Source organism: Syngnathus leptorhynchus, unplaced genomic scaffold (assembly GCF_054491065.1).
Source record: "Syngnathus leptorhynchus isolate UIUO unplaced genomic scaffold, UIUO_Slep HiC_scaffold_127, whole genome shotgun sequence".
Lineage (NCBI taxonomy): Eukaryota > Metazoa > Chordata > Actinopteri > Syngnathiformes > Syngnathidae > Syngnathus > Syngnathus leptorhynchus.
Window position 1 is genome coordinate 172,352 of NW_028232094.1, and position 13,247 is coordinate 185,598.

Sequence of the window (13,247 nt, forward strand, 5' to 3'; positions counted from 1 at the left end):
GGCACGCGCTGGAGGTGGGCACTGTGGCGAAAAAACGACTAAGTGTCAACTTTCGAAAAAACGACTAAGTGTCAACTTTCGAAAAAACGGCTAAGTGTCAACTTTCGAAAAAACGACAAAGTGTCACCTCTCTGAAAAAACGGCAAAGTGTCAACTTTTGAAAAAAACGACTAAGTGTCAACTTTCGAAAAAACGACTAAGTGTCACCTCTCTGAAAAAATGGCAAAGTGTCAACTGCGAATGTGGTGGTGCATGGAAGGAAGTGGAGGACGGCCGCCTCCTTAAACACAGGCCGAAGAGGAGCGTCAGGGCCGGCTCCTTAAACACGGACCGAGTGTCGCCCTTAACACAGACCAAGCGGAGGACGGCCGCCTCCCTAAATACAGGCCGAACCGGAGCGCGAGGGCCGCTCCTTAAACACGGACCGAGTGTCGCCCTTAACACAGACCAAGGGGAGGACGGCCGCCTCCTTAAACACAGGCCGGAGAGGAGCGTCAGGGCCAGGCTCCTTAAACATGGACCGAGTGTCGCCCTTAACACAGACCAAGCGGAGGACGGCCGCCTCCCTAAATACAGGCCGAACCGGAGCGCGAGGGCCAGGCTCCTTAAACACGGACCGAGTGTCGCCCTTAACACAGACCAAGGGGAGGACGGCCGCCTCCTTAAACACAGGCCGGAGAGGAGCGTCAGGGCCAGGCTCTTTAAACACGGACCGAGTGTCGCCCTTAACACAGACCAAGCGGAGGACGGCCGCCTCCCTAAATACAGGCCGAACCGGAGCGCGAGGGCCGCTCCTTAAACACGGACCGAGTGTCGCCCTTAACACAGACCAAGGGGAGGACGGCCGCCTCCTTAAACACAGGCCGGAGAGGAGCGTCAGGGCCAGGCTCCTTAAACACGGACCGAGTGTCGCCCTTAACACAGACCAAGCGGAGGACGGCCGCCTCCCTAAATACAGGCCGAACCGGAGCGCGAGGGCCAGGCTCCTTAAACACGGACCGAGTGTCGCCCTTAACACAGACCAAGGGGAGGACGGCCGCCTCCTTAAACACAGGCCGGAGAGGAGCGTCAGGGCCAGGCTCCTTAAACATGGACCGAGTGTCGCCCTTAACACAGACCAAGGGGAGGACGGCCGCCTCCTTAAACACAGGCCGGAGAGGAGCGTCAGGGCCAGGCTCCTTAAACATGGACCGAGTGTCGCCCTTAACACAGACCAAGCGGAGGACGGCCGCCTCCCTAAATACAGGCCGAACCGGAGCGCGAGGGCCAGGCTCCTTAAACACGGACCGAGTGTCGCCCTTAACACAGACCAAGGGGAGGACGGCCGCCTCCTTAAACACAGGCCGAACCGGAGCGCGAGTGTCGCTCCTTAAACACGGACCGAGTGGAGGACGGCCGCCTCCTTAAACACAGGCCGAACAAAATGACACAAAGTGTCAACTGCGAATGTTGTCCATCCAAGGAAGGAGCGTGATGCCCGGCCGGCTCCTTAAACACAGGCCGAGAGTCGCCCCGGACGGTCCGCCTCGCGGCGCCCGCCCGCTCGGATAAAATGACACAAAGTGTCAACTACGAATGTTGTCCATCCAAGGAAGGAGCGTGATGCCCGGCCGGCTCCTTAAACAAAGGCCGAGAGTCGCCCCGGACGGTCCACCTCTCGAGGCGCCCGCCCGCTCGGATAAAATGAAACAAAGTGTCAACTACGAATGTTGGCGCTCCCCGCGCCGCCCCGCAGGCCCCGGCGCGACCGTACTGCGGCGAGACCGAGACGACCCGGAAAAAGCATCCATCCCACCTAGCCACGATCCACGGAGGCCGAGCGAGCGGCTGAGTGTCGGGCGCCGCGCGTGCGAGCGTCCGCCGGCCGCGCCGGTCCTTCTGCGAATGACGTTTCTCAAACCCTCCGGCTTGATAGCGGCGGCACCACGGGAAGCCGTCCACACACACCGTCCGACCTCTATCCGAAAAGCCTTCCCGACCAACCGCGGTCGCGGGGGCGTCTGTCGCTCCGCATCGGGGGGGCGTATGGCTTCCGCGCTACGCGCTGCGGGCTCGGGGGGGCCGCAACGGCTGAGTCTGACTCGGCCGGGGCGCAGCTTCCCTCCCGGCAGTCAGCAATAGTGCCGATCGCGCCTGCCACCAGCCCCCTCCCCGACGGGTTCGTCGGCGCCGGCTGGCCACCGTCCGCCTTCGTTCCCCGAGGGTTCCCAACCAGCGCCGATCCAACTCCGCATCCTGGCCGCACGCAGTGCGTGCCTCGCGCGGGTAAGTCGCCGGCGCAGCGCCGCAGCTCCCGACCCCCGCGTACGGGAATAGTTGAGGGCCTCAGCGGGCCGCACCGACCGAGTCCGACTCGGGCCGGGGCGCAGATTCCCGCCTGGGTGACCGAACGTTCTCTGCTCGGGCCGGAGGGCCGACGCCCGTCCCCCCCCGTCGTCCCCCACGGACCGCCTCCGAGGCCACTTCGCACGGCTCATCCTCGGCCCCCTACCAATGCTTAATCGATGGGGCCGCCCGGCCGGATTCGCGCCCCCCTGTCCACCGCCAGTCTCCCCAGACTAACCCGAGTTACCGCCCAGCTCGCCTAACCTTGCACTCGCTCTGCCAAACGGTCGTGTAGTCGGCGGGCCGTCCTACGGGTCGCCCTCCGGCCCCAAACGCGCGGCGGGATAGCGGCAAGGCGGCGGCGGCGGCCAGCGGCGTCGGGGCGCTCGCACCGGAGAAGAGGCGTCTTACGAGGCCGGGTGCAGCTCCCTCTCGTTTACTTGCTGAGTAGCGGCGCTCGAAGGTTCCGCGGCGAGCGCGGCTCAACCCACCGAACGTCCCCCTGCAGCGGGCTCCATCGAAGGGCCGTCCCGCCGGATTCGCACCACCCTGTCCACCGCAAAGTCGTCCAACCGACTGCACGAGTTACCGCCCGGTTCGCCTAACCTTGCATCGCCCCGCCAAACGAGCGAGTTGCCGGCCGTCCTACGGGTCGCGCACCGGCAACCCACACGTGCGGAGGGCTAGCGGCAAGGCGGCGGCGGCGGTCAGCGGCGTCGGGGTCAAACTCAGCACCGGACAGGGGGTGTCTTACGAGGCCGGGCGCAGCTCCTCTCGTTTAGGGGTCCGCGAGGGTCGCGTTCGAGGTTCCGCGTCCTCGGCTTCGGCTGCGCCGGGTCCAGCCCAATCCATCTCACCCCGCGGCAGCCTCAGACCACCTAGAGCCCCCGCGAACCGCGGCCGGCGTCCGGAAAACAGTCGCGCGAGCCCCCGCTCCGGCGGGCCGGCGAGCGAGAGGCGCTACCCAGCCACCCTCTCTCCTACCTGGTTGATCCTGCCAGTAGCATATGCTTGTCTCAAAGATTAAGCCATGCAAGTCTAAGTGCACACGGCCCGTACAGCGAAACTGCGAATGGCTCATTAAATCAGTTATGGTTCCTTTGATCGCTCCTCAGTTACTTGGATAACTGTGGCAATTCTAGAGCTAATACATGCAAACGGGCGCCGACCTCCGGGGACGCGCGCATTTATCAGACCCAAAACCCACGCGGTGCCCGGGCGCGCGGGCCCAGGGGTCGCGCCGGCGTTCACGCGCCGCGCCGCGGCCCTCCGCGCGTCCGGCCCGGCCTCCCTTGGTGATCCTCGATAACTTCCAGCCGATCGCCGGCCCTCCGCGGCGGCGACGTCTCATTCGAATGTCTGCCCTATCACCTCCGACAGGGAGGCAGCCTATCAGGTCTAAATGACTTGCATACGACCTGATTCTGGGTCAGGGTCTCGTAAGTAGCAGAGCAGCTACATCGCTGCGATCTATTGAGAGTCAGCCCTCGATCCAACCTTTTGTCGGCCGGTGTCACCTCCGGGGGCCGGTCGGCATCCCCCCTCCGGGGTGGGCCGCTACCAGGGGCGTCATCGGACTTTGAAGAAATTACGCCGCGGCGGAAGACAGCGGGCGCGCCCGGGGATGAGGCAGCATCCCTGGGCCGCGGAGGGGAGGAGGCAGCCTCCCCGGGGCGGAACTTAGTCTCCGTAGAATGACGGCGGGCGTGCGTAAAGGGCGCGTCCGGGGATGAGGCAGCATCCCCGGGCCGCGGAGGGGAGGAGGCAGCCTCCCCGGGGCGGAACTTAGTCTCCGTAGAATGACGGCGGGCGTGCGTAAAGGGCGCGCCCGGGGATAGCCCATTCATTTACAACGGCGTGTCCGCCAGGCGGCGACATTTCCCCGTTACCGGTGGCTGCGCGGCGGGTGAGTGACAGAGCTTATCCGAGCGGCTGGAACTCTGCGCCGGCGTGGTCGAGCGTGAGGCCTCGGCCCTTTGGCTGCCTGGTACCTAAACACTTCCATTGATCCAGCCACGGAGGGTGCTGGCTGGTGGCTCCATACCTCCATAGCTCCATAGCACCAGAGCTCCATAGCTCCATAGCACCAGAGCTCCATGGCTTCAGAGCTCCATAGCACCATAGCTCCATACCTCCAGAGCTCCAGGGCTCCATAGCTCCATACCTCCAGAGCTCCATACCTCCAGAGCTCCATACCTCCAGAGCTCCATAGCACCAGAGCTCCATGGCTTCAGAGCTCCATAGCACCATAGCTCCATACCTCCAGAGCTCCAGGGCTCCATAGCTCCATACCTCCAGAGCTCCATACCTCCAGAGCTCCATACCTCCAGAGCTCCATAGCTCCAGAGCTCCATAGCACCAGAGCTCCATAGCTCCATAGCACCAGAGCTCCATAGCACCAGAGCTCCATAGCACCAGAGCTCCATAGCTCCATAGCACCAGAGCTCCATAGCTCCATAGCACCAGAGCTCCATAGCTCCATAGCACCAGAGCTCCATAGCTCCATAGCACCAGAGCTCCATAGCTCCATAGCACCAGAGCTCCATAGCTCCATAGCTCCAGGGCTCCATAGCTCCATAGCTCCAGGGCTCCATAGCTCCAGGGCTCCAGGGCTCCATAGCTCCAGGGCTCCATAGCTCCAGGGCTCCAGGGCTCCATAGCTCCATACCTCCAGAGCTCCATACCTCCAGAGCTCCAGAGCTCCATAGCACCAGAGCTCCATGGCTTCAGAGCTCCATAGCACCATAGCTCCATACCTCCAGAGCTCCATAGCTCCATAGCTCCATACCTCCAGAGCTCCATACCTCCAGAGCTCCATACCTCCAGAGCTCCATACCTCCAGAGCTCCAGAGCTCCATAGCACCAGAGCTCCATGGCTTCAGAGCTCCATAGCACCATAGCTCCATACCTCCAGAGCTCCAGGGCTCCATAGCTCCATAGCTCCATAGCTCCATAGCTCCATACCTCCAGAGCTCCATAGCACCAGAGCTCCATGGCTCCATAGCTCCAGCCTGGGTGGCTGGTGGCTCCATAGCTCCATACTTCCATAGCTCCAGTCAGAGAGTTGGCGAAAATTGCACTAAGTGCGAAAGCCCATTCATTTACAACGGCGTGTCCGCCAGGCGGCGACATTTCCCCGTTACCGGTGGCTGCGCGGCGGGTGAGTGACAGAGCTTATCCGAGCGGCTGGAACTCTGCGCCGGCGTGGTCGAGCGTGAGGCCTCGGCCCTTTGGCTGCCTGGTACCTAAAACACTTCCATTGATCCAGCCACGGAGGGTGCTGGCTGGTGGCTCCATACCTCCATAGCTCCATACCTCCAGAGCTCCATACCTCCAGAGCTCCATAGCTCCATAGCACCAGAGCTCCATAGCTCCATAGCACCAGAGCTCCAGAGCTCCAGAGCTCCATAGCTCCATAGCACCAGAGCTCCATAGCTCCATAGCACCAGAGCTCCATAGCTCCATAGCACCAGAGCTCCAGAGCTCCATAGCACCAGAGCTCCAGAGCTCCATAGCTCCATAGCACCAGAGCTCCATAGCTCCATAGCACCAGAGCTCCATAGCTCCATAGCACCAGAGCTCCATAGCTCCATAGCACCAGAGCTCCATAGCTCCATAGCACCAGAGCTCCATAGCTCCATAGCACCAGAGCTCCATAGCTCCATAGCACCAGAGCTCCATAGCTCCATAGCACCAGAGCTCCATAGCTCCATAGCACCAGAGCTCCATAGCTCCATAGCTCCAGCCTGGGTGGCTGGTGGCTCCATAGCTCCATACTTCCATAGCTCCAGTCAGAGAGTTGGCTAAAATTGCACTAAGTGCGAAAGCCCATTCATTTACAACGGCGTGTCCACAAGGCGGCGACATTTCCCCGTTACCGGTGGCTGCGCGGCGGGTGAGTGACAGAGCTTATCCGAGCGGCTGGAACTCTGCGCCGGCGTGGTCGAGCGTGAGGCCTCGGCCCTTTGGCTGCCTGGTACCTAAAACACTTCCATTGATCCAGCCACGGAGGGTGCTGGCTGGTGGCTCCATAGCTCCATAGCTCCATACCTCCAGAGCTCCAGAGCTCCATAGCACCAGAGCTCCATAGCTCCATAGCACCAGAGCTCCATAGCACCAGAGCTCCATAGCTCCATAGCACCAGAGCTCCATAGCTCCATAGCACCAGAGCTCCATAGCTCCATAGCACCAGAGCTCCATAGCTCCATAGCTCCATAGCACCAGAGCTCCATAGCTCCATAGCACCAGAGCTCCATAGCTCCATAGCACCAGAGCTCCATAGCTCCATAGCACCAGAGCTCCATAGCTCCATAGCACCAGAGCTCCATAGCTCCATAGCACCAGAGCTCCATAGCTCCATAGCACCAGAGCTCCATAGCTCCATAGCACCAGAGCTCCATAGCTCCATAGCACCAGAGCTCCATAGCTCCATAGCACCAGAGCTCCATAGCTCCATAGCTCCAGGGCTCCATAGCTCCAGGGCTCCATAGCTCCATAGCTCCAGGGCTCCATAGCTCCAGGGCTCCAGGGCTCCATAGCTCCATACCTCCAGAGCTCCATAGCTCCATACTTCCAGAGCTCCATAGCTCCATAGCTCCATACTTCCATAGCTCCAGCCGCGGAGGGTGCTGGCTGGTGGCTCCATAGCTCCATACTTCCATACTTGCAGCCACGGAGTTGGCTAAAATTGCACTAAGTGCGAAAGCCCATTCATTTACAACGGCGTGTCCGCCAGGCGGCGACATTTCCCCGTTACCGGTGGCTGCGCGGCGGGTGAGTGACAGAGCTTATCCGAGCGGCTGGAACTCTGCGCCGGCGTGGTCGAGCGTGAGGCCCCGGCCCTTTGGCTGCCTGGTACCTAAAACACTTCCATTGATCCAGCCACGGAGGGTGCTGGCTGGTGGCTCCATAGCTCCATAGCTCCATAGCACCAGAGCTCCATAGCTCCATAGCACCAGAGCTCCATAGCTCCATAGCACCAGAGCTCCATAGCTCCATAGCACCAGAGCTCCATAGCTCCATAGCACCAGAGCTCCATAGCTCCATAGCACCAGAGCTCCATAGCTCCATAGCACCAGAGCTCCATAGCTCCATAGCACCAGAGCTCCAGAGCTCCATAGCACCAGAGCTCCATAGCTCCATAGCACCAGAGCTCCATAGCTCCAGAGCTCCATAGCTCCAGCCTGGGTGGCTGGTGGCTCCATAGCTCCATACTTCCATAGCTCTAAGTCAGAGAGTTGGCGAAAATTGCACTAAGTGCGAAAGCCCATTCATTTACAACGGCGTGTCCACAAGGCGGCGACATTTCCCCGTTACCGGTGGCTGCGCGGCGGGAGAGTGACAGAGCTCATCCGAGCGGCTGGAACTCTGCGCCGGCGTGGTCGAGCGTGAGGCCTCGGCACTTTGGCCGCCTGGTACCTAAACACTTCCATTGATCCAGCCACGGAGGGTGCTGGCTGGTGGCTCCATACCTCCATAGCTCCATACCTCCAGAGCTCCAGAGCTCCATAGCACCAGAGCTCCATAGCTCCATAGCACCAGAGCTCCATAGCACCAGAGCTCCATAGCTCCATAGCACCAGAGCTCCATAGCTCCATAGCACCAGAGCTCCATAGCTCCATAGCACCAGAGCTCCATAGCTCCATAGCACCAGAGCTCCATAGCTCCATAGCACCAGAGCTCCATAGCTCCATAGCACCAGAGCTCCATAGCTCCATAGCACCAGAGCTCCATAGCTCCATAGCTCCAGGGCTCCATAGCTCCATAGCTCCAGGGCTCCATAGCTCCAGGGCTCCAGGGCTCCATAGCTCCAGGGCTCCATAGCTCCAGGGCTCCAGGGCTCCATAGCTCCATACCTCCAGAGCTCCATACCTCCAGAGCTCCAGAGCTCCATAGCACCAGAGCTCCATGGCTTCAGAGCTCCATACCTCCAGAGCTCCAGGGCTCCATACCTCCAGAGCTCCAGGGCTCCATAGCTCCATAGCTCCATAGCTCCATAGCTCCATACCTCCAGAGCTCCATAGCACCAGAGCTCCATGGCTCCATAGCTCCAGCCTGGGTGGCTGGTGGCTCCATAGCTCCATACTTCCATAGCTCCAGTCAGAGAGTTGGCGAAAATTGCACTAAGTGCGAAAGCCCATTCATTTACAACGGCGTGTCCGCCAGGCGGCGACATTTCCCCGTTACCGGTGGCTGCTTAGCGGGAGAGTGGCAGAGCTTATCCGAGCGGCTGGAACTCTGCGCCGGCGTGGTCGAGCGGCTGGCCTCGGTAGTTGAGGTACCAGGGGCGGGCTGGGGAGCTCCAGGCGGGGCTTGTGAGAGAGTGAAGCCGAGCGGCTGGAACTCTGGGCCGGCCTGGTCGAGCGGCTGGCCTCGGTAGTTGAGGTACCAGGGGCGGGCTGGGGAGCTCCAGGCGGGGCTTGTGAGAGAGTGAAGCCGAGCGGCTGGAACTCTGGGCCGGCGTGGATGAGCCACGGAGGGTGCTGGCTGGTGGCTCCATACCTCCATACTTCCATAGCTGCAGAGCACCAGAGCTCCATAGCTCCATAGCTTCAGAGCTCCATACCTCCAGAGCTCCATACCTCCAGAGCTCCATAGTTCCATAGCACCAGAGCTCCATAGCTCCATAGCACCAGAGCTCCATACCTCCAGAGCTCCATACCTCCAGAGCTCCATAGCTCCATAGCACCAGAGCTCCATAGCTCCATAGCACCAGAGCTCCATACCTCCAGAGCTCCAGAGCTCCATAGCTCCATAGCACCAGAGCTCCATAGCTCCATAGCACCAGAGCTCCATACCTCCAGAGCTCCATACCTCCAGAGCTCCATAGCTCCATAGCACCAGAGCTCCATAGCTCCATAGCACCAGAGCTCCATACTTCCAGAGCTCCATAGCTCCATAGCTCCATAGCACCAGAGCTCCATAGCTCCATAGCACCAGAGCTCCATAGCTCCATAGCTCCATAGCTCCATACTGCCAGAGCTCCAGAGCTCCAGCCTGGCTGGTGGCTCCATAGCTCCATACTTGCAGCCACGGAGCTGGCGAAAATTGCACTAAGTGCGAAAGCCCATTCATTTACAAGGGCGTGTCCACAAGGCGGCGACATTTCCCCGTTACCGGTGGCTGCGCGGCGGGAGAGTGGCAGAGCTCATCCGAGCGGCTGGAACTCTGGGCCGGCCTGGTCGAGCGGCTGGCCTCGGTAGTTGAGGTACCAGGGGCGGGCTGGCGAGCTCCAGGCGGGGCTTGTGAGAGAGTGAAGCCGAGCGGCTGGAACTCTGGGCCGGCCTGGTCGAGCGGCTGGCCTCGGTAGTTGAGGTACCAGGGGCGGGCTGGGGAGCTCCAGGCGGGGCTTGTGAGAGAGTGAAGCCGAGCGGCTGGAACTCTGGGCCGGCGTGGATGAGCCACGGAGGGTGCTGGCTGGTGGCTCCATACCTCCATACTTCCATAGCTGCAGAGCACCAGAGCTCCATAGCTCCATAGCTTCAGAGCTCCATACCTCCAGAGCTCCATACCTCCAGAGCTCCATAGTTCCATAGCACCAGAGCTCCATAGCTCCATAGCACCAGAGCTCCATACCTCCAGAGCTCCATACCTCCAGAGCTCCATAGCTCCATAGCACCAGAGCTCCATAGCTCCATAGCACCAGAGCTCCATACCTCCAGAGCTCCAGAGCTCCATAGCTCCATAGCACCAGAGCTCCATAGCTCCATAGCACCAGAGCTCCATACCTCCAGAGCTCCATACCTCCAGAGCTCCATAGCTCCATAGCACCAGAGCTCCATAGCTCCATAGCACCAGAGCTCCATACTTCCAGAGCTCCATAGCTCCATAGCTCCATAGCACCAGAGCTCCATAGCTCCATAGCACCAGAGCTCCATAGCTCCATAGCTCCATAGCTCCATACTGCCAGAGCTCCAGAGCTCCAGCCTGGCTGGTGGCTCCATAGCTCCATACTTGCAGCCACGGAGCTGGCGAAAATTGCACTAAGTGCGAAAGCCCATTCATTTACAAGGGCGTGTCCACAAGGCGGCGACATTTCCCCGTTACCGGTGGCTGCGCGGCGGGAGAGTGGCAGAGCTCATCCGAGCGGCTGGAACTCTGGGCCGGCCTGGTCGAGCGGCTGGCCTCGGTAGTTGAGGTACCAGGGGCGGGCTGGCGAGCTCCAGGCGGGGCTTGTGAGAGAGTGAAGCCGAGCGGCTGGAACTCTGGGCCGGCCTGGTCGAGCGGCTGGCCTCGGTAGTTGAGGTACCAGGGGCGGGCTGGGGAGCTCCAGGCGGGGCTTGTGAGAGAGTGAAGCCGAGCGGCTGGAACTCTGGGCCGGCGTGGATGAGCCACGGAGGGTGCTGGCTGGTGGCTCCATACCTCCATACTTCCATAGCTGCAGAGCACCAGAGCTCCATAGCTCCATAGCTTCAGAGCTCCATACCTCCAGAGCTCCATACCTCCAGAGCTCCATAGTTCCATAGCACCAGAGCTCCATAGCTCCATAGCACCAGAGCTCCATACCTCCAGAGCTCCATACCTCCAGAGCTCCATAGCTCCATAGCACCAGAGCTCCATAGCTCCATAGCACCAGAGCTCCATACCTCCAGAGCTCCAGAGCTCCATAGCTCCATAGCACCAGAGCTCCATAGCTCCATAGCACCAGAGCTCCATACCTCCAGAGCTCCATACCTCCAGAGCTCCATAGCTCCATAGCACCAGAGCTCCATAGCTCCATAGCACCAGAGCTCCATACTTCCAGAGCTCCATAGCTCCATAGCTCCATAGCACCAGAGCTCCATAGCTCCATAGCACCAGAGCTCCATAGCTCCATAGCTCCATAGCTCCATACTGCCAGAGCTCCAGAGCTCCAGCCTGGCTGGTGGCTCCATAGCTCCATACTTGCAGCCACGGAGCTGGCGAAAATTGCACTAAGTGCGAAAGCCCATTCATTTACAAGGGCGTGTCCACAAGGCGGCGACATTTCCCCGTTACCGGTGGCTGCGCGGCGGGTGAGTGACAGAGCTTATCCGAGCGGCTGGAACTCTGCGCCGGCGTGGTCGAGCGTGAGGCCTCGGCCCTTTGGCTGCCTGGTACCTAAAACACTTCCATTGATCCAGCCACGGAGGGTGCTGGCTGGTGGCTCCATACCTCCATAGCTCCATAGCACCAGAGCTCCATAGCTCCATAGCACCAGAGCTCCATAGCACCATAGCTCCATACCTCCAGAGCTCCAGGGCTCCATAGCTCCATACCTCCATACCTCCAGAGCTCCACAGCTCCATAGCACCAGAGCTCCATAGCTCCATAGCACCAGAGCTCCATAGCTCCATAGCACCATACTTCCATAGCTCCATAGCTCCGTAGCTCCAGGCACGGAGGGTGCTGGAGCTCCACACTTCCATAGGCAGGGAGGGTGCTGGAGCTCCACACTTCCATAGGCAGGGAGGGTGCTGGAGCTCCACACTTCCATAGGCAGGGAGGGTGCTGGAGCTCCACACTTCCATAGGCAGGGAGGGTGCTGGAGCTCCACACTTCCATAGGCAGGGAGGGTGCTGGAGCTCCACACTTCCATAGGCAGGGAGGGTGCTGGAGCTCCACACTTCCATAGGCAGGGAGGGTGCTGGAGCTCCACACTTCCATAGGCAGGGAGGGTGCTGGAGCTCCACACTTCCATAGGCAGGGAGGGTGCTGGAGCTCCACACTTCCATAGGCAGGGAGGGTGCTGGAGCTCCACACTTCCATAGGCAGGGAGGGTGCTGGAGCTCCACACTTCCATAGGCAGGGAGGGTGCTGGAGCTCCACACTTCCATAGGCAGGGAGGGTGCTGGAGCTCCACACTTCCATAGGCAGGGAGGGTGCTGGAGCTCCACACTTCCATAGGCAGGGAGGGTGCTGGAGCTCCACACTTCCATAGGCAGGGAGGGTGCTGGAGCTCCACACTTCCATAGGCAGGGAGGGTGCTGGAGCTCCACACTTCCATAGGCAGGGAGGGTGCTGGAGCTCCACATCCACACTTCCAGCCACTGCATGCTGGCACTTCCACCTTGCTTGCTAAGTCGGCGTGATCTTGCCCAAAAAGTCCCTCCTCACCTCCAGCTGGAAGTGGAAAAAAATCCTCCACCTGCTTGGCCGAGGTTCTGGAAGCCAGCAGCTCGCAGAATGTTGCCAAAGTTTCACTGGAAGGAAAAGAAAAGAGAAGACCGAGTGCGCATTTCACCTACCGCCGAATGTCCACAAGAGGGAAGTGTCACTCCGTCGCAGAATCTGCGCCGACGCACTCGGCACCCTTCGAATTTATGGTGCCGGTGCGGGTGTTCTGGGTGCAAAAAGGCCGCCCAAGTGGTAGAAAAAAATCAGACTTCGTCTCTTAGGTCGAAATTAATGCCAAGTTTTGAAATGCGCTGGCAGGGGTGGACCAGGGCCCGTTAGAAGTGCTTAGCCGAGGTCCTGGAAGCCTAACCCGGCGTGATCTTGTGCAAAAAGCCGCTGCTGAGCTCCAGCTGGAAGTGTAAAAAGAACCGGGCTGGATCAAAAAAAGAACCGGGCGGCCCGTTAAAATTGCTTAGCCGAGGTCCTGGAACCCTAACCCGGCGTGATCTTGTGCAAAAAGCCGCTGCTGAGCTCCAGCTGGAAGTGTAAAAAGAACCGGGCTGGTTCAAAAAAAGAACCGGGCGACCCGTTAGAAGTGCTTAGCCGAGGTCCTGGAAGCCTAACCCGGCGTGATCTTGTGCAAAAAGCCGCTGCTGAGCTCCAGCTGGAAGTGGAAAAAGAACCGGGCTGGATCAAAAAAGAACCGGGCGACCCGTTAAAATTGCTTAGCCGAGGTCCTGGAAGCCTAACACGGCGTGATCTTGTGCAAAAAGCCGCTCCCGAGCTCCAGCTGGAAGTGTAAAAAGAACCAGGCTGGATAAAAAAAAAGAACCGGGCTGGATCAAAAA